The sequence below is a fragment of the Scyliorhinus torazame genome, chromosome 19, assembly GCF_047496885.1.
Source record: "Scyliorhinus torazame isolate Kashiwa2021f chromosome 19, sScyTor2.1, whole genome shotgun sequence".
NCBI lineage: Eukaryota > Metazoa > Chordata > Chondrichthyes > Carcharhiniformes > Scyliorhinidae > Scyliorhinus > Scyliorhinus torazame.
Genome location: NC_092725.1, coordinates 112803324 through 112829275, shown reverse-complemented (window position 1 = coordinate 112829275; position 25952 = coordinate 112803324). Strand labels below are relative to the sequence as shown.

At 49.8% G+C, this 25952-nt stretch overlaps 1 long non-coding RNA gene across 1 annotated transcript in view; it reads left to right on the top strand.

The window, feature by feature from the left end:
- The window catches only part of LOC140396431 (uncharacterized), an 85090-nt gene extending 66307 nt beyond the window's left edge, over positions 1-18783 (top strand). Inside the window, exon 2 of the long non-coding RNA XR_011936534.1 lies at positions 18259-18783. This is a non-coding gene — a long non-coding RNA (uncharacterized lncRNA). The remainder of the gene's footprint in view (positions 1-18258) is intronic.
- The last annotated feature ends 7169 nt before the right edge of the window (positions 18784-25952 follow it).

Sequence of the window (25952 nt, the reverse complement as noted above, 5' to 3'; positions counted from 1 at the left end):
TTACATAGTCTCCCTAGTGTATGTTCTGTACAACCACTAATGGAGCTGATTAAGCCATCATTTGGTTCAGGAATCATTGTTTCCTGAGCCTTATGCTGCTGAACCTTAACATCTTCAGAAAACAAAAATAATTCAGTTGACAGTTTATCAATTGCCATCTTCCAAAAGCACAGATAGTGCAGTAACTAGTCATTCAGGTAAGAATTTTCCAAAGAAAATGCAAAGGGCGCAGTTCAAAGAAAACATTTCTAAGAGTCATTTTGGGCGAGTTTGGTGGATGAGATCCAGACTGGTATTCACCACGCGTTGTGTGCAACTTAACGGCAGATCCGTGCGTGCCAGTTAGATCGCTGGAGAGGCTGAAATAGGGATCCGCATCAGGCGCCAATCGGTTTGCGATCTAACCGGCCAGCTGGCTGGTTCTGGATCCCGCCTGGATGTGGCGAGAAACTAATTACACCAATTACGGGCAATCTCCATCTCATTAACGAGATAGGCCTCCCGGGTTCTGGCAAGTTCCCCAGCGGGCGGTCACCCAGGCAGGATCGGCGGGGGGGGGGGGGGAATCGGATCGGGGGGGGGGGATCGGATCGGGGGGGGGGGATCGGATCGGGGGGGGGGGGGATCGGATCGGGGGGGGGGGATCGGATCGGGGGGGGGGGGATCGGATCGGGGGGGGGGGGATCGGATCGGGGGGGGGGGTCGGATCGGGGGGGGAATCGGATCGGGGGGGGAATCGGATCGGGGGGGGGGGATCGGATCGGGGGGGGGGATCGGATCGGGGGGGGGATCGGATCGGGGGGGGGGAGGGATCGGATCGGGGGGGGGGAGGGATCGGATCGGGGGGGGGGATCGGATCGGGGGGGGGGATCGGATCGGGGGGGGGGGAGAGGATCGGGGGGGGATCGGGGGGGGGAGGGGATCAGGTGGGGAGGGGATTGGGGGGGGAAGGAGATCGGGGGGGAAAGAAGGGGATCGTGGGGGCAGAAGGGGATCGGGGGGAGGGGATCGGTGGGGGAGGGGATCGGGGGGGAAATCGGGGGGGGGGTCGGGGGGGGAATCTGGGAGGGGGGAATCTGGGAGGGGGGATCGGGGGGGAAATCGTGGGGGGGGGGAGATCTGGGGGGGGGGGGGTTGGCGGCAGTTAGGGAGCCTGGTCTGAAGGCTGGGTGCCATCAGTCAGAGATCGGGGTGGGGGGGGGGGATAAGGCGGGGGGGGATCTGGGTGGGGGGAAATCGGGAGGGGGGGGATCTGGGGGGGGGGGGAGGATCGGGGGGGGGAGGTTGGCAGTTAGGGAGCCTGGTCTGGGGGCTATCAGAGATCGCCCTGGGCCGGGAGGTTGAGGGGCTCAGCGCCTGAGTGTCCTACAGGCCGTCCCCCAGATTGTGTGTACCCATAACAAGGGCAGCTACTGCCTGTCTGTCACACCGAACACCTCCAGGACTGAGCCCATGCATGGTAAGGTAGTGAGGTAACTTTAACTCTTTCTGACTGTGAACAGCCACAGGCTGCACAGCTGAAGGCCATTGCTAAAGGGAATTGGCATTGTTAGTTATATGAGCACTTCTCAGTTCTCAAATGATGGCAGGGTGTGTCTGCTGATTGCTCCTACTTTTGGCTGCAAAGTGAAATGAAATGAAAATCGCTTATTGTCACAAGTAGGTTAGCGTTTGTTTGCTCTCCTTTTGTAGCTTGGAGTCAGACAATGGGAGTATTAGTTGGCCTACTCCTCTGCTATGCTTTATGTTAGTGTGGCTTTCAGGTAAAGATTGTTTCTGCCTTGTCTGCTGCTGGGAGCTGCTAGAGGGGGTGAGAGAGGAGGAGGGACTTGAACGCGTCTGCCACTACACGGGAGCTTTGTGTCTTGTCTGCTGCTGTCTCTTTTACTTCTTTGACCTGGAGTCAGGCACAGGAGGGTTTGCTGGGCTACTACCAGTCTGAAGAAGGGGGATGAGGTGCTGTCTCACTCCTCCACTATGCTCTGTGCGATTGTGGCATTCAGGGAATGATTGTTCCTGCCTTGAGAGTCTGCTGCCAGGAGCTGCAAGAGGGGGAGACGGAGAAAGAGGATGAGTGACCCAACTGCTGTTGTGGTAGACACCATTAGTGGTATATAGTATGTATTACGGTACAGCCCGTATATACCGGTACAACGGTAAATCCCTGTCTGCTGGCTCCGCCCAGCAGGTGCCGTATAAAAGTGTATGCTCTCCTGCGCTGATTCTATTCTGGTTCCAGCTGCGGGAGGCACAACATCTTGTGCAATAAAGCCTTGATTGTTTCACCATTCTCATCTCGTGGTAATTGACGGTACATCACTGTGTGGTTGCTTGCGACCCCCTCTTTTGCTTCTGTTGCCTGGAGTGAGGAAGGGGAGAGAAGGAGATGCAACCACTGCCAGTACTGATGATGAGGAAACATGCTGGTTGATTCAACAGGGTGACATACTGGAAGTATGAAGAACTGCTCTTGCAGCTTTCTGGTGCTTTTGTTGTACTGCTGACTGTTCAGTGTTTCATGTTTGGAGGCCCTGGGCAGGATTCTCCGCCGGCGTGATTCTCCGTTTTGCCGGCGCCCGGGGTTTCCCGACGGCGTGGGGCTGCCGCACAAAGGAAACCCCATTGACCGGCCGGCATAATGGAGAATCCCGCCAGCGGTTTGGGGCAGAAATGTAGCGCGGCGGGGCGGAGAATCCAGCCCCATGTGTTTGCTTGCTACCTCCTCCTTTACATCTGTGGTCTGGACCAAGGACTGGGTGGAGTTGGTGACCAGACACTGCTACTACGGGAGGGGAAGTGTGGTGGCTTGCTTCAGCTGAGCAAGTTGCTGGAAGTGTGAAGACCTGTTCTTGCATCTTGCTGCTGCTTTTGTTGTACTGCTGACTGTTCAATGCTTCATGTTTGAAAGTGTGTGTTTGCTTGCTGTCACCTCTTTTGGTTCTGTGGCCTGGAGTATCAGCCATGATCTTATTGAATGGCGGAGCAGGCTTGATGAGCCCAATTGCCAACTTCTGCTCCTAATTCCTATGTTCCTATTACTAAGGACTGGGTGGAGTTGGTGACCAGAAGCCAGTACTATAGGCGCGGAACATTGGTGGCTCACTTCAACTGAGGAACTTCAAGGTCATGAAGAGATCCGCTTGTTGATTTCTGGTTGCTTTATTGTGCTGGTGACTGTTTACTGTTTCAGGTTTGGATGCCATGAAAATTGCAGGTGCCTTTTTGTACTTTCGCTCGTTTATGTTTTATGTTGGAAAGCTTATATGTACCCATATATGGGCTTGCAAACGTATTGTTTTTGTTTACTGTTTAATCCCTGGAGGCTGTGTGCTTGTTTGCTTCTGTGGCCTGGGGTCTGGAAGCACTCCCAGTGATGAAGAGGGGGGGGGGGGGGGCCTCTTGCTCTTCTGCCATGTTCTATCACGGTGTGTCTTTTCCGGTGTATTGTTCTGCTCACCCCTGAGTGACCACTACCTGTGCTGGAAAAGGGAAAGGGGTGGCGAACCGATTTGATGAAAGTATCCGAGAAATGCTTTTGCAGATTTCTGGTGACCTTTATTGTAGTGTTGACTGTTCAATGTTTAATGTCTGGAACCATGTATCTATTTGCTGCTGCCTCTTTTGCTTCTGTGGCCTGGAGCAAGAAAACGCAGGAAGTAAGATGACAACTACCAGTACTGGGGAGTGGAATGGTGCGACTTTACCGGTGTATTGTTATGCTACCCTGAAGCAACTTTCCACTGATGCCAGCCTACTGCTGGGAGCAGCAGAAGGAGGAGAGAGTTATTTTACTGTTGACTGTAATGTTTAATGCTTGGAGGCCATATGTTTATCTGCTGCAGCCCCTTTTGCTTCTATAAGCCTGGAGTAAGGAACCTATTGCCAGTACTGGAGCGGGGGATGAGGTATTGGTGCTTTCTTGCTCTCCTGCTGTGCTCTGTGTTGGTGTGACTTTCTGGTGTACTGATAAGCTACCCCCGAGCAGCTATCCACTGATGTATCCACTGATGAGTCTACTGCTGGGATCTGCATGAGGGGGAGAGAACAGTGGGCTGATTCAGATGATGCCGACTTTCTTGTACTGTTGACTGTTTAATGTTTAATGTGTATTTAGCTTTCTTTGTATAAATGCAAATCCACTGTGTAGCTTTCTGTACCGATATTCTATAGCGAAAAGGTACGTGTTTGTGTATGACATGGTGCCTTTTCCTTGTCGGTTAATGTTTTAAAAAAATATATATACATTTTATTCTCCTACTTTTTCACATTTTCTCCCAAATTTACACCCACCAACAATAAACAATAATCAGTAACAAATGTCAATCCCCATATCAATAACAACGATCCCATCCTCCCACCAAACCCCAAACATTAGCTCGCATGTTCACATAAACAAATGACAAAAAGGAATCAGGAATCACCCATAGTCACCATTAACACACACCGTCCCCCTCCTCCGAACCTCCCACCCACTCCCCCAACTAATGTTCGATGTTATCCAGCTCTTGAAAATGCATGATGAATAATGCCCATGAATTGTAGAACCCCTCCATCCTTTCCCTCAGTTCAAACTTAACCTTCTCAAGAGTCAAGAATTCCAACAGCTTCCCCCGCCATGCCAGGGCACGGTGGAGAGGTTGCTCTCCAACCCATCAGGATCCGCCTTCGGGCAATCAACGAGGCGAAGGCTAGAACATCTGCCTCCGCACCCGTTTCCAACCCTGGCTGGTCCGACACCCCGAATATGGCCACCCGGGGGCCCGGATCCAGTTTCACGTGCACCACTTTAGAAATTACCCAAAAAACCTCCTTCCAGGAATCCTCTAGCTTTGGCCAGGACCAAAACATATGAACGTGATTAGCAGGCTCCCCTCCCCCTCCCCCGCAACGTTCAAATACATCTTCCACTCCCTAAAAGAATCGGCTCATCCTCGCCCTCATGAAGGTATACCACCTTCAGCTGTATCAGCCCCAACCTCACGCATGAGGTGGAGGTATTCACTCTCCAGTGCACCTCACACCAGAACTCCTCCTCCATATACTCTCCCAACTCCTCCTCCCACTTTGCCCTGATTGCTTCCAATGGTGCCTTCTCCTCTTCCAAAATAGCTACGTAAACCGCTGACACTACCCCTTCTCCAGTCCCCCTGTCGTCAGCACTTCCTCCAGCAATGTGGAGGCCGGCTTCACCGGGAAACTCTGTATTTCCTTTCTGGCAAAATCTCAAACCTGAATGTATCTAAACATTTCCCCCTGCTCCAGCCCATACTTCGCTTCCAGCTCCTTCAGTCCTGCAAATCGACCGCTCAGAAACAAATCTTTTAGTGTCCTAATCCCCTTCTCCTCCCATTTCCGAAAATTTCCATCCCACCTCCCTGGCTCAATGTGTGGTTCCCCCGAATCGGCATTTCCCTTGCCCCTACCCCCAGCCCGGTGTTGGCGAAGCTGCCTCCAAATTCTCAATGAAGCTATTATTGCCGGACTCCCTGAGTCTTTCCCCGGGGCTATCGGGAGCGGCGCTGTTGCTCGTGCTTTCAATCCCGACCCCCTGCACAAACTCTCCCCCATTCTGACCCACTGGGAATCAACCCCTCTGACCCAGCTCCGCACCTTCTCCACATTCGCTGCCCAGTAGTAATACATAAGGTTCGGAAGATCCATACCCCCTGCCTGCCTTCCCCTCTGTAGCAGCTCCTTTAACTCTGGCCACCTTCCCTCCCCATATGAACGACGTAATCCTTCCCTCAATCTCTCTGAAAAAGCCATTGACAGGAAAAATCGGCAGGCATTGAAAAATAAACAGAAATCACGGCAACACTTTCATTTTAAACCGCCTGTACCCGACCCGCCAGTGACAGAGGGAGACCATTCCACCTTGCCAGATCAGCTTTCACTCTCCTCACCAAACTAGAAATGTTGTACCTGCAGAGCCCCCCACACTCCCGGGCAATCTGCACCCCCAGATACCTAAAGTGAGTCCGTGCCCTACAGAATGGCAGTCCCCCCCCCCCCCCCCCCCCACCCCTACACCCACCCCCAAACACTCGCAGCAGCTCCAATATTCACCCTATCGACACACTCGGTTCCAACACATATTATAGCAATTCAACAGCATATAAGGGCATTTCTATGCCCCCCCCCCCCCCCCCGCACTATTCTTTTCCATACCCCCAAACTTCTTAATGTGATGGCCAACGGCTCAATCGCGAGTGCAAACAGCAGGGGAGACATCGGACATCTCTGCCTAGTCCCACGGTGGAGAGACAAGTATCTTGAGCTGATGTTGTTTGTGAGACACTCGCCCTCGGCTCCTTATATAGTAGCTTTACCCAGTTCACAAATCTTGGTCCAATCCCAAACCGCTCCAGAACTGCCATCAAGTGCCCCCATTCTACCCGGCCAAACGCCTTCTCAGCGTCCATAGAAATAGAAAATACAGCACAGAACAGGCCCTTCGGCCCACGATGTTGTGCCGAACCTTTGTCCTAGATTAATCATAGATTATCATTGAATTTACAGTGCAGAAGGAGGCCATTCGGCCCTTTGAGTCTGCACCGGCTCTTGGAAAGAGCACCATACCCAAACTCAACACCTCCACCCAACACCAAGGGCAATTTGGACATTAGGGGCAATTTATCATTGGCCAATTCAGCACATCTTTGGACTGTGGGAGGAAACCGGAGCACCCAGAGGAAACCCACGCAGACACGGGGAGGACGTGCAGACTCCGCACAGATAATGACCCAAGCCGGAATCAAACTTGGGACCATGGAGCTGTGAAGCAATTGCGCTATCCACAATGCTACCGTGCTGCCCTTAAGAACAAATAAATCGTCACTATATCATTTTACCGTCATCCATGTACCTATCCAATAGCTGCTTGAAGGTCCCTAATGTTTCCGACTCAACTACTTCCACAGGCAGTGCATTCCATGCCCCCACTACTCTCTGGGTAAAGAACCTACCTCTGATATCCCTCCTATATCTTCCACCTTTCACCTTAAATTTATGTCCCCTTGTAATGGTGTGTTCCACCCGGGGAAAAAGTCTCTGACTGTCTACTCTATCTATTCCCCTGATCATCTTATAAACCTCTATCAAGTCGCCCCTCATCCTTCTCCGCTCTAATGAGAAAGGGATGCCACAGCCACCTCTGTTTCCTTCCCCTCCGCCAGTGCCATAACGACGTTCAATACCCTGCTAATGTTCGAAAAGAGCTGCCTCCCTCTCATGAACCCCGTCTGATCTTCACCTATCACCTTCGGGAGGCACTCCTCCAGCCTACCCGTCGACACCTTCGCCAATACTTTTGCGTCCACATTCAGAAGCGAAATGGGCCTATACGACCCACACTCCGTCGGGTCCTTATCTTTTTTTAGCAACTGAAATCGACGCCTGCCCCAAAGTTTGTGGCAACACCCCTTCCCTATCGCCTCTTCAAACATCTCACATGGGGTGCCAGCTTGTCCTTGAATTTTTTATAATATTCCACCGGAAACCCACCCGGCCCCGCCTCCTTCCCCGACTGCATCCTCGTAATTGCATCCTTTATCTCCTGCTCCACTATCGCTCCTTCTTCTAATGTAGCCCTGTCCCCCTCCTCTAACCTCGGGTATTCCAACCCATCTAGAAATTCCTGCATTTCACGGTCTCCCCCAGGTGGCTCTGACCTGTACAACCTCTCATAAAATTCCTCAAAAACCTTGTTAATCAGATCCGGAGCCACCACCAACTTCCCTGTCCTATCCCTCGCCTGAACAATTTCCCTTGCCGCTGCTTCCCTCTGGAGCTGACCTGCTAACATGTGCCCCGCCTTACCTCCATGTTCGTAAACTGCCCCCCTTGCTCGTCTTAGTTGGCGCACTGCCTTCCTGGTAGATAGTCAGTCAAAGCTTGCCTGCAGTTCCTTCATCTTTTCCAGCATTGCTGGGTCTCCATCCTCTGCATACCTCCTATCTACCTCTAACATCTCATCCATTACCCTCCGCCGCTCCAACCTCTCCTCTTTGTCCACCCTGGCCTTAAACAAAATCACCTCACCCCTCACTACCGCCTTTAGAGCCTCCCAGACAACTGCCTTCGACACCTCACCCGTACAGTTGAAACCTACATATTTCTTAATTACCTTTTCAATTTTGTCACAGATCACTTGGTCCCCCAAAAGTTCCACATCTAATTTCCAACCCGGCCTCTGCGCTACCCCCTTCTCCCGTACCATATCTACCCAATGCGGAGCATGATCTGACACTGCAATTGCCGAGTATTCCGACCCATTAACCTCAGCCAGCAAAGCCTTCCCCACCACAAAAAAGTCGATCCACGATACCTTATGGACTGCTGAGAAAAATGAGTACTCCCGCTTCCCTGGATGCAGAAACCTCCAAGGATCCACCCCTCCCATTTCCACCATTAGCCCAGCCAACGCCTTCGCCCCACCTGATGGGACCAGCGAGCGCGGCCGTGACCTGTCCAACCTTGGCTCCTGCACCAAGTTCCAGTCCCCCCCCCCCCCCTCCCACTATCAGTTTGTGTGTTTCCAAGTCGGGGATGGCCCCAAGCGCCTTCTTTGCGAATCCCACATCGTCCCAATTGGGGCCGTATATATTTAACAGCGCCACTAACCTCCCCTCCAGCACCCCTGTCACAATCACATATCTACCCCGCTGATTCGCCACCACCTTCTCCATCTGGAAGTGTACTCTTTTGCTGACCATTACCGCTACCCCTCGAGCCGTTCCGTCAAGCACCTGACTAACCCAACCCTTTTTAAGTCTCACCTGGTCCTTCACCCTCAAGCGAGTCTCCTGCAGCATTGCTACATAGGCTTTCAAACTTTTAAGATGTGCAAGCACCCTTGACCTCTTGACCGGACCCCCTAACCCCCTCACGTTCCACGTGACTATCCTAACTGGGGGTCTCTCACTCCCACCACCCGTCTCTCACTCCCCCACCCTTCTTATCCACCATCATCATACCACGGGGCCCTGCCCCATGAGCCTGACCTGCCCCTGTCCATTATTAACATCGAACCCAATCTCCCCCTCCCAAACCCCCCCCCCCCTAGATTTCCTCTCGCAAAATATCTCCCAGCATCAATCCCTTCCCCCTCCTCACCCCACCACTTACCTCCTAGGCCCATCAAAACCTGCGACACAGGCTCCAATGTTCGCAGCCCTCCTCTCACTTCACCCCCATTCACTAGCTGACTTTAGTTAGCAAGCGCGGGTGGCTCCCCCCGCCAAGATATACCGTCCCCTTCCGCCCAGTCTCAGAGAAAGAAAAAACAAAAACAACAATCCAACCCATACAATTCACTAACCTAAGATATAACCGTCGCAATCAACTCAGCCAATAACTTGAACTCTGTAACAATGTGAAGAGAAGCAAATTACAATACACGTCAGTAAAAAGAAAGTTATAGCATTTATACATTTTCCAGCTCCCAATCATAGTCCACAGTCTCTCTTCCAACTCCGCTCCTCACGTCTGTACGTCTGTCCCAAGCCTTCTGCCCTCACGAACGCCTCAGCCGCCTCTGCTGTCTCAAAATAAAAGTCTTTGGCATCATACGTCACCCTCAGCTTTGCCGGGTATACCATACCAAACCGCACCCACCTTTTGTACAATGCCGCTCGTCTTTTTACCAACTCCACCGTCAGGTCCTGGTAGATCCGAACTCCAGCACCATCCCACTGCACCTTGCGCTTCTGCTTCACCCAGCTTAGCATCTTTTCCTTCATGCAGTACTTATTGAAGCAGATAATTACTGCTCTTTGCGGCTCATTCACTTTGGGCTTCGGCCTTAATGACCGATGAGCTCGTACCGGGAGGGGTCCTCACCCTCCCCCATCAGCTCTGCCAACTTCTCAGTGAAGTACTCTGTTGGCCTTGGACCCTCTGTCCCTTCGGGCAAGCCCACAATTCTCAGATTGTGCTGCCTCGAGCGGTTCTCCCAAGTCCTCGAGCTTTGCTCGGAGTCCTCTGTTGACCTCCACCACCCTCCGCAGCTTGACCCCCATTGAGGTGAATTGGTCGCTGTGCTGCGACACTACCTCCTCCACTTCCTTCATCTTCTTGCCCTGCTCTGTCACCTCGGCCGATGTCTTTGCCACAGCTACCCTCTACTGGGGCGATTGCCTCCTCCACCAATGACTTAAATGCGACCACCATCTCCTTCCTAAAAGCCTCCATGTGCCTCGCAAACTGCTTTCCCAGCTCCACCGCCATCACCTTGGTCATCTTCTCCACTGTAAGTAGTGCGGCCCCACCATGCGGTCCGGCATCCACCTTGTCAGCACTTTTGCTCGCCTTCTCATTCAACGGCGAGCCTGCGTTGCCTCCCTTCCTCAACGCCGCTTTTCGTATCCATTATTTTTCCTTTTTCTTTTCTTCTTTGATCCTTTCTAGCTTTTTTAATAAAATAGAAAAAACAAAAACTTTTCTTCCTCCAAAAAAAAGGGGGAAAAAAAAAACTTTCACCAAATTTCTTTAACACTTCTTTCTCTTCTTTTTTGTATTCCTCCAGAATTTCCCTGGGACCGGGCTTCAGTCTTCTTACCACATTCTAGGTGGGAGCCATCCGATGTGGGACAGCTCTCCTACATCGTGCCCTGGCTTCGGGCCTGCCGCCTCGGCCCCCGTTTGACTCCGCGCCCGCTACTCCTTTCAACTTTTCAGGTCCGGCTTTCATGCTGTCCCACTCCTCCGCCACGTGCAGCCGCTCCACTGAACCCACCGGGACCAGCTCCGTGAAACGGAGATTTAACGCTTGGGCGAGGGAGGCAGGGCCGACCCCGGAGAAGTAATTTTTAAAAAAAACCGTGGGGAACCCCCAGAAAATGACCACAACATCGCGGACCGGCAGGAGCTACTCCTCAATGTGGCCGCGCCGCTCGCGAACGCCACCGGAAGTCTTGGTTAATGGTTGATATGATATAAGGACTGTTAAGTGGGTTGTTTTTACCTTTTTGTATAAAAGTATGACTGACTGTTGAATAAACAAAATACACTCAAATGCATTCTTGTGGCGACACGTGCCATGTCTCAGACAAGTTTCGTTGTCTAGCATTCCAATAAAACAATGAGGCCTGGACACTTTGCCTGAAACTTGGGGGCGTCTGCACCACAGGCAGCAGCCAACAATGAAACACTCGAGCTGGAGTTCAGCAGTGGAGATATCCCTGCAACCAGAGGGCGAGTTTGTGGATCTGGGAGGTCACCTGAACTCGGTCTCCCTAGTGTTCCTGGCAGGGGTCTGGGGTAGAGGGGGTACTGCTATGGCAGGGGGTGCTAGTGCAGAGCAGGGTCGCCAAGCACAACTGGCTCCTGGATGGCACTCGAGAGAAATTGGGACGTGTAACGATGGGAGGCATGGGGGATTAAATGATCCAAGGGTGGAAGCCCTAACTGATTGCCGGCCTCTCTCCTCTCCAATTACTTACAGATTAGCATGGTGTTGCCAACTCCGCAGCAGCAGCTCTCACAGTGCCCAGGCAGAGGAGCAGGCAGCAGCAGCATCAACGCAGACTTGAGCGGCACCCTATGTGCCATCCATGCTGTTTTGAGTGGTGGATCGACTACTCAAAATGTGGTTTCAATGACTGGAATGCTTTGGAGGTGCACTGCAATACACCGCCCAGAGGGCCTTCCACTTTGTGGTGGTCTGCTGTGCCCTCCACAAGCTGGTACAGTAGCAGGGCAAGGTGCTGGATGTGGAGGAGGAGGAGGAGGAACATGCGGCCCTGTCTGCGAAGCAGGATGAGGATGATCCCGGGAAGGACCTACGGGGGCACACATTGTTTGCATGTGGTATGCATTGGAGGCTCCTGATCGAGGGCCACTGTGCTCAGAGAAAGGAGGACAGGCGATGCCGGAGCGTCTGACATGCCCAGAAGGCCCTCATCCTTGCCCGCTACTCCATAGGACGGAAATTTATCTGTCATCTCACCCCCCTGTCCGCCCACTTTTGCTCCACCTCCCCGCAATCACTCCCTCCCCCTATGGACCACTCCCTCCCTCACCCTCCCACACGTTCCACCCTACCAGGGTCTGTGTGACAGTGACAGGGCCTGTGTCGGCATTGTCAGCGGGTCACTATACAAGACAAGGGTGTGATGATAGCCCGCTGCCACTCCATCCCATGGAGTCACCCAGTGTCCCACGACAGACTTGAGGACCACCAGAGCTTGCCTCAAAGCGGGTTATTATCACACCCTTGTCTTGTATAGTGACCCGCTGACAATTCGGGGAGTTGGGGTGAAGGTCGGGGATGTAACCCTCAGGGCAGCAATGTGGTGCAGTGGTTAACACTGCTGCCTCATGGCGCCGAGGACCCAAGTTCGATCCCAGTTCTGGGTCACTTTTATGTGTGGAGTTTGCACATTCGCCCCATGTTTGTATGGGTTTCACCCCCACAACCCAAAGGTGTGCAGGGTAGGTGGATTGGCCACGCCAAATTGCCCCTTAATTGGAAAAAAATAATTGGATGCTTTTTTTTAAAAAGTCCGGTAACCCTCCTCCATTGAGAGAGGGGAAGCTTCCCCCTATGTATGATGATGGGGGAGAAGTGTGCATTCCGACGAACGGGCGGGGAGGAGGGAGGAGGGGGGGGGGGGGGGGTGGGTGATGGAGTTGCCCTTAAGCTATTGGGGGGGGGGGGGGAGGGAGTTTACTTTTCTCACCCCTGGCACTGCTCGCTGGTGCCAGGGCACTGCCAGGATGCCAAGGGATAGTGCCCAGCCTTAGTCCTCAACCCTGGTTCCTCCAGGCATCTCTGCACCCCTGGTATGGTCATCACAACTGGTTTCATTATCAGAAATGCTGCGGGGGGCGGGGGGGGGCGGAGTCTAAACAAACGAGAGCTTTGAGCGCTATATCTTCCAGCGATGCCTTCAGGGTAAGGATGAACCTTTCCAATCTTTTCTAACTCGGCTCCGTATATTAGCGCAGTCCTGCAATTATGGTGCAACTGCTGATTCCATGATCAGGGATCAGATCGTGTTTGGGGTGCACTCCGATTCCTTGCGGGAGCAACTCCTCAAAATTCAGGACATGACCCTGCCAGTCGCAATCGAGATGTGTATAGTGCATGATCATGCGAGAAACCGGTACTCCCATCTCCAATCCTGGCAGACTACGAAGAACTTGCTTCCCACAAGGCAGGGAGTGTAGAAAAACGAGCATCCCACGAGGTAGAGTGTGTTCAGGCCTTCGCCCGGATGCAGCGCCTCAGTATCGATGAAAGCGGCCATTTTGCACGCTTTTCCTGGGGCCCCACGCATGCGCAACACGAACGGGAGAACGAAGCGGCCGAAAACCAAACTGCGCAGGTGCGAACGTCGGCTGACTGCACTGCACATGTGCGACGGAGCGTAACGACGTCAACGTCATGATGTGCCCGAACTGTGGCACCGCCCACTTAAAGCACCAATGCCCTGCAAAAGGCAGGCGATGTTTAAACTGCGGGAAGCCTGGACATTATCCAGCCTTATGCAGGTCTGCACCGCCAGTCAACGGCCAGCGATCCCAATTTCAACGCAAGCGCGTTCGATGTGTACAACAAGGTCTATTGGATTCTGATCCTGGTAGCACTATGGATCCCGAGGACAACTGCCTGGAGTCCCCTTATCGTGTGGGCATCATCACTACATGTGAGTATGCCTCCTCAAATTCAGCAAGACGCCTATCTATCCTCAATGTGGATTCTCCAGACTAATGGCGTGCTGTTGTACACTAAATCAGTGCAGCATCCAGTTTAAGCTGGACACTGGTGCTTCAGCCAATCGCATCTCTCAAGCTGATCTAGACCGCATTAAACAGCAACCCAAAATTCTTCCGCCAGCCTGCCAGCTCCTCGATTATAATGGCAACGCCATAACTGCACTAGGATCTTGTCACCTATTTGTCACCTATCCATCTCCAACAAGACCATCAATGTCACACTGCGATTTAAAATCGTCAAGCCTGATCAGGCATCCCTGCTCAGTGCCCATGCAACTTACTCAACCTTCTACAGCAAGTCCATGCCATGCCTTCTTCTGCCAATGTGGATCTTCAGGCTGACATTGACATCCTGGCTCAAAATCCGGATGTATTTAATGGAATGGGTACGCTGCCGTACTGCTACAAGATCCTACTCAGGCCTGAGACCACGCCTGTAATCCATGCACCACGCCGGGTGCCGGCTCCTCTGAAGGAACGTTTTAAAGGCACAGCTACAGGAGCCCCAAGACCAGTGCATCATCTCCAAAGTGACGGAACCGACTGACTGGGTCAGCTCGATGGTCTGTGTGAAGAAGCCCTCAGGAGAGTTGCGGATATATATAGATCCCAAAGATCTTAACCGGAACATAATGCGGGAACACTACCTGATCCCGAAGCGCGAGGAACTGACCAGTGAGATGGCACACGCCAGGTTCTTTACGAAGCTAGATGCATCGCGTGGTTTCTGGCAGATGCAACTGGATGAGTCCAGCAGGAATCTCTGCACGTTCAACACACCATTTGGCAGGTACTGTTATAACCGTATGCCGTTCGGCATTGTCTCAGCCTCTGAAATCTTCCACAGGATCATGGAACAGATGATGGAGGGCATTGAGGGTGTCTGTCTACATAGATGATGTAATCATATGGTCCACGACCCCTGAGGAACACATCTCGTCTCAATCAAGTTTTTCGACGTGTCCATGCAAACCACCTTAAGCTGAACAAGGCCAAGTGCTCCTTTGGCATGTCATCCATCAAGTTCTTGGGCGACCATAAATCCCAGCCGGGTGTGCAACCAGATTAGGACAAGGTCAAGGCCATCAACACCATGAAGACCCCGGAAGACAAAAAGGCGTAACTACGCTTCCTCGGTATGGTGAACTTCTTCTTGGGGAAAATTCATTCCCAACATGGCCTCACACACCACGGCTCTCAGGCATCTGGTAAAGAAGTCCACTGCATTCCAGTGGCTACCCCCATATCAAGCAGAGCGGCTCAAGCTCAAAGCTAAGCTCACCACTGCTCCGGTACTAGAGTTTTTTTTACCCGGACAGGGAAACAAAAATCTCCACGGACGCAAGCCAGGACGGCATTGATGCGGTGCTCCTCCAGAGGGATGACTCCTCGTCCTGGGCTCCAGTTGCTTATGCATCAAGGGCCATGACTCCTACTGAACAGAGGTACGCCCAGTTAGAAAAATGAGTGCCTGGGCCTCCTAACCGGTATTGTAAAGTTCCATGACTACGTCTACTGTCTACCAACGTTTACAGTGGAGACTGACCACAGACCCTTGCTCCAAATCATTCATAAGGACTTGAATGACATGACGCCCAGGCTTCAGCGCATTCTCCTTCGGCTCCGCAGGTACGATTTTGAGTTAGTATACACACCCGGCAAGGAGCTGATAATTACGGATGCCCTGTCCCGCTCCATCACCTCGCCCTGTGAACAGGTTGACTTCATCCGCCAGATTGAGGCACAGGTGCAGCTGTGTGCCAGCAACCTCCCGGCCTCAGATGAAAGAGTGATCAGCATTCATGAAGAGACTGCCAAAGACCCTCTTCTCCAGCGTGTAATGCACCACCTTGAAAATGGCTGGCAAAAAGGATGGCCTGACAGTCGTCGAGGGGATCCTCCTCAAGCTAGATCGTATCGTTATTCCTCACAGTCTGCAGAGCTTAGTGCTCAAACAAATCCACGAGGGACACCTAGGTGTCAAAGTGTAGGCGCAGGGCCTGGCAGGGTGTCTATTGGCCTGGAATCAGCCAGGACATATCCAACATGGTCCTCAATTGTGCGGCTTGCCAGCGTTTCCAGCCTGCTCAAACAAAAGAAACATTCCAGCAACACAAGATTGTGACCTCTCCGTGGTCCCAAGTGGGAGTCTACCTTTTTCACGCCAATGGGCGTGACTATGTGCTCATCATAGATTACTTCTCAAATTACCCGGAAGTTGTGAAGCTGTCAGACCTAACATCAAGGACAGTCATCAAGGCCTGCAAGGAGATATTTGCCAGGCATGGTATTCCACTCACTGTCATGGCTGTGTCAGTCAAGAGTGGTCCAATTTCGCCAAGTTGTACCAATTCACCACATTACCTCAAGCCCACACTACCCGCAGTCCAAGGGGAAGGTTGAGAATGGGGTCCGTATAGTGAAGCAACTGCTCTGCGAGGCTGTGGACCCAGCTTCTGACTTCAACCTTGCGCTGTTGGCGTACAGGGCAACCTGTATGTCCCCGGCTCAACTCCTCCTGAATAGAGGACTGCGGATGACTGTTCCAGCCATACACTTACCAGACCTGGATCACCTCCCAGTGCTGCAAAAGGTGCAACAACTCCGGAAACGGCAAAAGCTGACGTACGATGCTCATGCTACCGATTTGCCTGTGCTATCTTCGGAAGATGCTGTTCAGATCAAGCTGCCTGATGGAGGCTGGTCAGCTCCAGCTGTTGTTGTTTGACAGGCTGCTCCCAGATCGTTTGTAGTTCGTATGGCTGATGGCTCCATTGTCAGGCGCAACAGAAGGGCACTGCGCAAAGTTGCCTGCCCACCACCAGATCCTACTTTTCCGTATGTTGTTATGCCTTCTCTTCCAGACACTTCGCACCACGAGGCCACCAATCTGTCAGCAATCCCGCCTGTTAAGGCGCCGTCGTCCCCACCTCCACCTCTCAGGTGGCCGACAATGATCCGACGCAAGAATCAAAGATTGGACTGACATTTATCTTGGAAATTTTGTTCTGTATCTGCATGCTAGACACCTCCCATGTATATATTCATCCACTCTCCATTTAATGTAAATAGTTCCACATGTAAATACAGTCACATATGCTCCAAGCAACCAACATTTTTTTTTAAAAAGGGGAGATGTCATAATATGCACTCATGCACATAATGAGATACAGGCAGTGCTAGACACCCAGTACAACATACAGGACAGAACACAACCAATCACCACGCAGAACACTAGAGGGTGGTCTCGCACTATAAAACACATGAGGCATCAGCAATCTACCTCTTTCCACTGGTGGCAACTGGAGTGACAGTCAGGGTGTATATTGTCAGTTAGCTCCTTCTACACATGGCTCAGAGCTAGTCTGGTCTAGTTAGTTATAGTAAGCATGCTTAGATTAGTAGAGTGTCAAACCCACAGCGAACTGTGTACACTGCTTAACAAGTTCAATAAAACGTATTGAACTAACATCAAAGTTTGGAGTCTACTTTCGAAGTACAACTGCATCCAGTTGCAGTCTGTGTTACCCCAGGGTGATTAACACAACAGGGAGGTTGCGAGGTGTCAGCCAGTTGATTGCAGGGGGAGGAAGGGTGTTTGGGAATTTGAGGGGTAGCAGGCAGAACTGATACCAGGAGATGGGCGGTAATTTACCCTTGCAGCTCAGTGGAGGTCATTGGTCATCTTCCGACATTTACCATGGCCCTCCTGGTCATGTACCCTCACTGACAGCCGCTGGCACTGCCTCCCAGGTGGCATTGGTGACCCTGCTGCTCTCCTCCGACCCCCTCAAGAGAACAGTATGTCCTGTCTCGCATTGACCGCGTTGATAAAACTGACCCGGTCAGCACCGCCAAATCAAGGAGCATGTCTGTGCGCTGCCATGCTTCTGTGTTGACTGGGAGTGAGTGGAGGAAGCTTTTAAAAGCAGGATCCCCTTGTTAGTGGCGAGATGCTGAAGCACGAGTCTGGCAAATCATTCGACGAGACAGCCAGTAATGGCAAGAAGCTCACGTGCGCTCATTTCCGCCACTAAGTGCCATTAAATACGTTCCACGACCTCACCAACACTGCCCTCGAGAAACACCCTGCCAAACACACCCAAAATCATACTTCGAAATGTCTCCAAATGTTGCCTCATATTATCAGTCAACCATTGAGAGATTGAATCAATTTTTAAATCCTCAAACAATTCTACCCCCCTCGGTCTCAGCAAAAGCTCTCCAGATTTCGGTTGAACAAACTGAGCTTTCTTCACATCTCTCCTGATCAAAAAGCTGTTCTCTCCTTGTATCCTTATGTCTTTTGATTTATCTCTCTCTTCGCGTATAGGAAGGAATCAAATGACTTTCAAAAGTTATGGGTTTGAAGCGTTTTATGGTTACGCAGACAAACTAGTGTTTGGTCTTTGGGAAAAATCAGCTTCCATTTTAGTACAACTATCTTTTATTTAGTTGTCTTATCGAAAAAAAAAATGTAAGAATATGTTTTGCCTAAAAATTACATTTAAGCATTCTTTTTAAACCCTTTCTCTGCAGAAATATACGTGGTAAGAGTAATGGCCTATTTCAGGATTGTCCGACTCCTGTATATTGACAAAGGACTGATGATAAGGGAGAGGCGGTGATTAACAGCACTATTCCATCTGTTTGCCCTCACCCAGTTATTTACAAGGGAGGTTGATGCATTTATTCTCTTCAGTCATCGCACCATCATCAGTAATACAAAAGGGACCCAAAGATAACCCTCTGAGCACCCAGTGAGGAGGAGTACATGGAAACAAAGGCATTGAATACACTTCATCATCGTTTTTTTTTAAAGCACTATTACAATGAAAGTATTTTCGTTGCCTTATAATGTGAATGTCAAAATGTATTGATTGGAATAGGATTTATGCATACTGAAACGAAAAGTATTAAGAACGTTTGCCTTTAATATTTTCACTGGTTGTATTGTACGCAATGTTTTTTAAAAAAATAGTTTGAATGATTAAATTGAGGACATTGATTCATATTTCATTGGAAATATTAACTGATTAATAAAGGAAAGCCAGTTATAATTCATATGCAGTTTTTGTCTGCTTTTTCTCCGTGAATAAAAAACATGCGTGGATAGAAATTTTTCATATGTCCCTGATCAATGCAAATGCATCACCATAATTAAACTATTGTAGCTTGGCATTGTTAAGGATTACATCCTTTTCGCTACTAGATCCCTACTGATATAAGATTCTGTAGTCAAATTGGAAGGGGCATACTGGAAAGTATTATGAAGACCTTTTGTTCCTTGCACTGAAGAGCGATCCAAACAATGGAACCGCACCTGCAGAAATTCAAATGCTCTTTCAGGAACTGACTACAATCAATTCATGACCACATGGATTTATGTACTTCATCTTATCTATGCTCTGCAGGAGTTTGTGGTTGACACACACTGCAGTCCATTGGCCACGATGGCTTAATGCCAAACCTGCAATCTCCTAGTAGATGGTCCATGTTGGCTGTCACCTCCCCCTTTCAGTGCACTGGAGCAGAATGAATGACTCACATACTGAGGATGGGTATTTCTTGCACACATTACACAAAAGAATGTGTCTTCATTGAATAGAGCCCCTCCTTTCTAGTCATCAGCACAAAGACTTTAGGTGCAGTGCATTTTCATGAGATGCCTTTGGATGATAACAGTAGTTAGGTGTAGAAAGCATCTATGGCGTAAATCTTGGGTGCAGTGGTTCCTTGATAAATCCCCTGCCTGAGGAACACTTTGTCATTGTATAGCTCTCATTAGCAGAGTACGACTGACTTCTTGTATCTATTTAGACTTTGTATCATACCTTTTGTCGATTTACAAAGAGGCAGTAGCATAAAACAATCTGCAACACCGCTACTTGGTTAAAGCCAATATGTGTGCCCATTGTCAATATGTCCTTTCAGAAGACTTTATACACACACCTCGCCATATGTAATCTTTTTGCTATTGTGAAGCCACTGTTTAGTGAATTGAAGATTCTACAAATTTGAATGTAACTAATATAATTGCGAAGTTTATCATATCTGTTTATTCCAGTTGTAACTGACTTATTTGCATAGGTGTATAAATTAACTTAATTACAATAGAGTATTGGTTTTAGGTTTATTTTATTCAGGGTGGCACAATGGTTAGCACTGTTGCCTCACGGTGCTGAGGAGCCAGTTTCGATCCTGGCCCCGGGTCACTGTCCATGTGAAGTTTGCACATACTCCCCATGTCTGCGTGGGTCACACCCCCACAACCCAAAATGATGTGCAGGGTAGGTGGATTGGCTATGCTAAATTGCCCCTTAATTGGGCAAAAAAAAAGAATTAGGTACTTAATTGTCAATCCGACAGATATAGTTGATTAAAATTATCAATTATATATAATGCATGAGAAGAACAGTGAAAAATAGGACTGATCAGTAAAAGCAAATAATGGGCAGAATTTACCCAAAAATGACAAGTTCTAGATTCTGACTGAAAATTGGTGGGCCGGATTCTCTGTCCATTTCCATGGCTTGTTTCTCGGTGGCAGGCAGCAGATGTCCATTGGCCATCGGCGAGATCTTTTGATCCCGCCGCTGTCAATTGGATTTCGCATGGCGGGGCTGTGCCTTCGGCAGGACCACAAGGTCCCACTGGCACGCAGAACCGGAAAATCTCACCCTGCGTGTTTATCCACAGATACACAGCCAGGTTGCCTCTCCAGGTCTTCTGACCCTTTGTCAAAAGAAAATAGTGGGGGCGTGATTTGCGCAGTCACTCTGGTGGGGCGGGGCCTCACCAGCTGGCAAGCCCCACTCTAAAAATGGTGCATGAGAAGAACAGTGAAAAATATGACTGATCTGTAAAGTCCCCCCACCCACCCTCTCACCATTGTCGGCGTCAGGGACTCGGTGTCCCCCACTGCCATCACTGGCATCAGGGCTTCAGTAACCGCACTGTCCCCTTCTCTTCCCCCCCCCCCCCCCCCCCCAAACATTATTGACATTGGGGTTCCCTGGAAGCTCTGCCCACTAGCCCCGCTCATGCCATAGAAAGCATCCTCACCATTGAAAGCATCCTATCTGGTTGCATCACAGCCTGATATGGCAACTGCTCGGCCCAGGACCGCAAGAGACTTCAGAGAGTTGTGAACAGCGCCCAGTCCATCACATGAACCTGCCTCCCATCCATTGACTCCATTTACAACTCCCGCCACCTGGGGAAAGCAGCAGCATAACCAAAGACCCCTCCCACCCGGCTTACTCGCTCTTCCAACTTCTTCCATCGGGCATGAGATACAGAAGTCTGAGAACACGCACAAACAGACTCAAAAACGGCTTTGTTACCAGACTTGTAAATGACCCTCTTATGGACTGACCTCATTAACACTACACCCTGTATGCTTCGTCCGATGCCGGTGCTTATGTCGTTACAATGTATACCTTGAGTTGCCCTATTATGTATTTTCTTTTATTCCCTTTTCTTCCCATGTACTTAATGATCTGTTGTGCTGCTCGCTCAACTGTACCTCGGTACACGTGACAATAACAAATCCAAATCCATGGTCCCACCTCTGGCCCCTTTTCCAAGTGCCCTGCCATGTCCTTGATCACCGGGGGACAACGCCGCCTTCGCACCCCCCGTGTGATAATCTTGGCTGCTAAAGGGCAGCAGTGATTCCTGTTGTCGTGATATCAAACTGGCTGGGGTGGGAGTGGGGGGTGGAAATTATATGACGTCCCTGGAAGATACAGCATGGTTCACGCCATTCGCTGGGCATGATCCTGATTATGTTGCTGGAGGGGGAGGGATTATGTTGCTGAGATCTCCCTGCGCAAATTCTCTTTTGACCCTCTGGCGGGAGTTATTGACGATAACTGGATTTGCACCCATGGCGATCGGGCCTGGAAAATCCCCCCCCAATGTTATGGCCAACATTATCGTCCATTACAGGAGGTAACAACATTCAACAACATACATTTATGAAGCCTTTCTCACATAAAAGAGAGGCCCAAAACGATGGAAAAATGGACAGTTAGCAGAAAGTGAAGCATCTGAAATTTTTATGGGGGATAATCACTTGTGCTACCGTGGGGCAGCACGGTAGCACAAGTGATTAGCACTGTGGCTTCACAGCGCCAGGGTCCCAGGTTCGATTCCCTGCTGGGTCACTGTCTGTGCGGAGTCTGCACGTTCTCCCCGTGTCTGCGTGGGTTTCCTCTGGGTGCCCCGGTTTTCTCCCATAGTCCAAAGATGTACGGGTTAGGTGGATTGGCCATGATAAATTGCCCTGAGTGACCAAAAAAGGTGAGGAGAGGTTACAGGGATAGGGTGGAAGTGAGGGCTTAAGTGGGTCTGTGCAGACTTGATGGGCCGAATGGCCTCCTTCTGCACTGCATGTTCTATGTAATTCTATGATCTCTACATAGATCTCCCATGAGGAGGATTAATGGAGAATTCAAAACAGAATTTTACAGTCCCATCATGGCAGGAGCAGGGGCTGTAAAATGTAGTGAACTGTTCAAAATTCAGTTCACTTCAACTGGATTCGAAAAATTCTGCCTTCAGTGATTTGGTTGGCGTGGACTAGAAGAACTTCTGCAGAAATAAGGACAATTTTTGTTTTCAACACGGGACGGAGACAACGCGACACAATATGCGAGATCATAAGACCACAAGACATCGGAGCAGAATTAGGCCACTTGGCACATCGAGTCTGCTCTGCCATTCAATCATGGCTGATATTTTCTCATCCCCATTCTCTGTCTTCTCCCCATAACCCCTGACCCCTTTATTAAACAAGAACCTATCTAGCTCTGTCTTAAAGACACTCAGTGAATTGGCCTCCAGAGCCTTCTGCGGCAAAGAGTTCCACAGATTCACCACCCTCTGGCTGAAGAAACTCTTCCTCATCTCTGTTTTAAAGAATCTTCCCTTTAGTCTGAGATGGTGTCCTCTGGTTCTAGTTTTTCCTACAAGTGGAAAAATCCTCTCCACGTCCACTCTATCCAGGTCTCGCAGTATCTTGTAAGTTTCAATAAGATGCCCTCTCATCCTTCTAAACTCCAACGAGTACAGACCCAGACTCCTCAAACGTTCCTCACACAACAAGTTCTTCATTCCAGTGATCATTCTTGTGAACCTCCTCTGGACCCTATCCAAGGCCAGAACATCCTTCCTTAGATAAGGGGCCCAAAAGTGCTCACAATACTCCAAATTGGGTCTGACCAGAACCTTATGCAGCCTCAGAAGTACATCCCTGGTCTTGTATTCTAGCCCTGTTGACCTGAATGCTAACTTTGCATTTACCTTCTTAACTGCCGACTGAACCTGCACATTAACCTTAAGAGAATTGTGGACAAGGACTCCCAAGTCCCTTTGTGCTTTTGCTTTCCAAAGCATTTCCTCATTTAGAAAATAGTCTGTGCCTAAATTCCTCCTTCCAAAGTGCAAAACCTCATACTTTTCCACATTGTATTTCATTTGCCACTTCATTGCCCACTCTCCTAGCTTGTCTACATCCTTCTGCAGCCCCCTTGCTTCCTTATTACTACTTGTCCCTCAACAGATCTTTGTATCATCTGCAAACTTAGCAACAGTGCCTTCAGTCCCTTCTTCCAGATCATTAATGTACATTGTAAAAAGTTGTGGTCCCAGCACAGACCCCTGAGGCACACCACTAGTCACCGGCTGTCATCCTGAAAAAGACCCTTTATCCCACTCTCTGCCTTCTGCCAGTCAGCCAATCCTCTATCCATGCCAGGATCTTACCCTGAACACCATGATCTCTTAACTTATTTAACAGTCTCCTATGTGGCGCCTTGTCAAAGGCCTTCTGGAAATCTAAATGAATCACGTCCACTGGTTCACCTTTATCTAACTTGCTTGTTACCTCCTCAAAGAACTCTAACAGATTTGTCAGACACGACCTCCCTTTGACAAAGCCGTGCTGACTCCATCTTATTTTACCATGCACTTCCAAGTGCTTCGCGATCTCACCTTTAATAACTGATTCTAAAATCTCACCAATGACCAAAGTCAGGCTAACCGGCCTATAATTTCCCGTCTTCTGCCTCCCTCCCTACTTAAACAGTTGTGTTACATTAGCCACCTTCCAGTCCTCTGGAACCCTTCCTGCCTTCAGTGATTCCTGAAAGATCATCACTAATGCCTCCACAATTTCCTCAGCTATCTCTTTTAGGACCCTGGGATGTAGTCCATCCGGTCCAGGTGACTTATCCACCTTCAGACCTTGCAGTTTCCCCAGAACCTTCTCCTTAGTAATGGTCACTGCACTCACCTTTGCCCCCTGGTTCTCCTGGACCTCTGGCATCCCACTGGTGTCTTCCACCGTAAAGACTGATGCTAAGTAACTATTCAGTTTGTATGCCATTTCTTTGTTTCCTCTTATTATTTCGCTAGCCACATTTTCTAGTGATCCAATGTCTATTTTTGACTCTCTCTTACCTTTTGTATATTGAAAAAAATCTCTTCCTATCTTCCTTTATATTACTAGCTAGCTTGCACTCATACTTTATCTTCTCTGCCCTTATTGTTTTTTTAGTTGTCCTCTGCTCACTTTTAAAGGCTTCCTAATCCTCTGGTTTCCCACTAATCCTCGCCACTTTGTATGCTTTTTCTTTAGCCTTTATGATGTCCTTGACATTCCTCATCAGCCATGGATGCCTTGTCCTCCCATGAGCATGTTTCCTTCTCCTTGGGATGAATTTCTGTTGTGCCTCCCTAATAACCCCCAAAAACTCCTGCCATTGCTGTTCCACTGTCTTCCCTGCTAGGCTCCTTTTACAATCAATTCTGGCCAGCTCCTCCCTCATGTCTTTGTAGTTGCCCATGTTTAATTGTAATACTGTTACATCTGATTGCAGCTTCTCCCTCTCAAACTGCAGGGTCATATTGCGGTCACTGCTCTCTAAGTGTTCCTTCACCTTAAGTTCCCTAATAAAGTCTGCCTCATTGCACATCACCAAATCCAGAATTGTCTGTTCCCTAGTAGGCTCTGTCACAAGCTGCTCCAAAAAACCATCTCTTAGATATTCCACAAATTCCATTCTTGGGATCCACTACCAACCTGATTTTCCCAGTCCACCTGCATATTGAAGTCCCCCATGATTATTGTAATATTGCCTTTTTTTACATGCCTTTTCTGTCTCCTGATTTATTTTCTGCCCCACAGCCTGACTACTGCTAGGGCCCTGTACATAACTCCCATCAGGGTCTTTTTACCTTTGCGATTCCTCAACTCTACCCACAGAGATTCTATGCCTTCTGATCCTATATCGCTCCTTGCTATCGATTTAACTTCATTCCTTACTAACAATGCAACCCTGCCCCCTTTGCCCATCTGCCTGTCTTTTCGATAGGACATATATCCTTGGATATTTAGATCCCAGCCCTGATCCCCTTGTAGCCACGTCTTTGTGATGCCCACAGCATCGTACCGGCCAATTTCAATGTGCGCAACAAGCTCATTTACCTTGTTCCGTATACTGCGCACATTTAGGTACAACACCTTCAATCCTGCAATGGCCACCTCCCTTTTCACACTTTCCTCCATCACTGTACTCTGTAGTGTAGCCCTTTTTGATTTTTGACTATGGCTTCTCTGCCTTACACTTTCCCCTTTACTGTTTTTTGTTTCTGGCCCCGTTTTACTTCCCTCTGACTTCCTACATTGGTTCCCATCCCCCTGCCGCATTAGTTTAAACCCTCCCCAACAGCACTAGCAAACTTGTGGGACCTCATCCTGTTTTTTTTACCCCAGCTGGCTGTTCACCGCCCCCCCCCCCCCCCCCCCCACTCCTCCCTGAATGTCCTGCAGCCACTCCGAGACATCCTTGACCCTTGGACCAGGGAGGTAACATACCATTCTGGAGTCTCGATTGCGTCCGCAGAACCGCCTGTCTATTCCCCTTACGATTGAGACCCCTATCACTACAGCCCTGCCATTATTCTTCCTGCTGTCCTGCGCAGCAGAGCCAGCCATGGTGCCATTAACCTGGCTGCTGCTGCTTTCCCCTGGTGAGCCATCTCCCTCAACAGTATCCAAAGCGGTATATCTGTTTTGCAGGGAGATGACCGCAGGGGACACCTCCACTGCCTTCCTACTCTTGCTCTGTCTTTTGGTCACCCATTTTCTATCTCCCTCTGTAATTTTCATCTGCGGTGTGACCAACGCGCTAAACATGCTATCCACATAAGTTGTTTGGCCATTA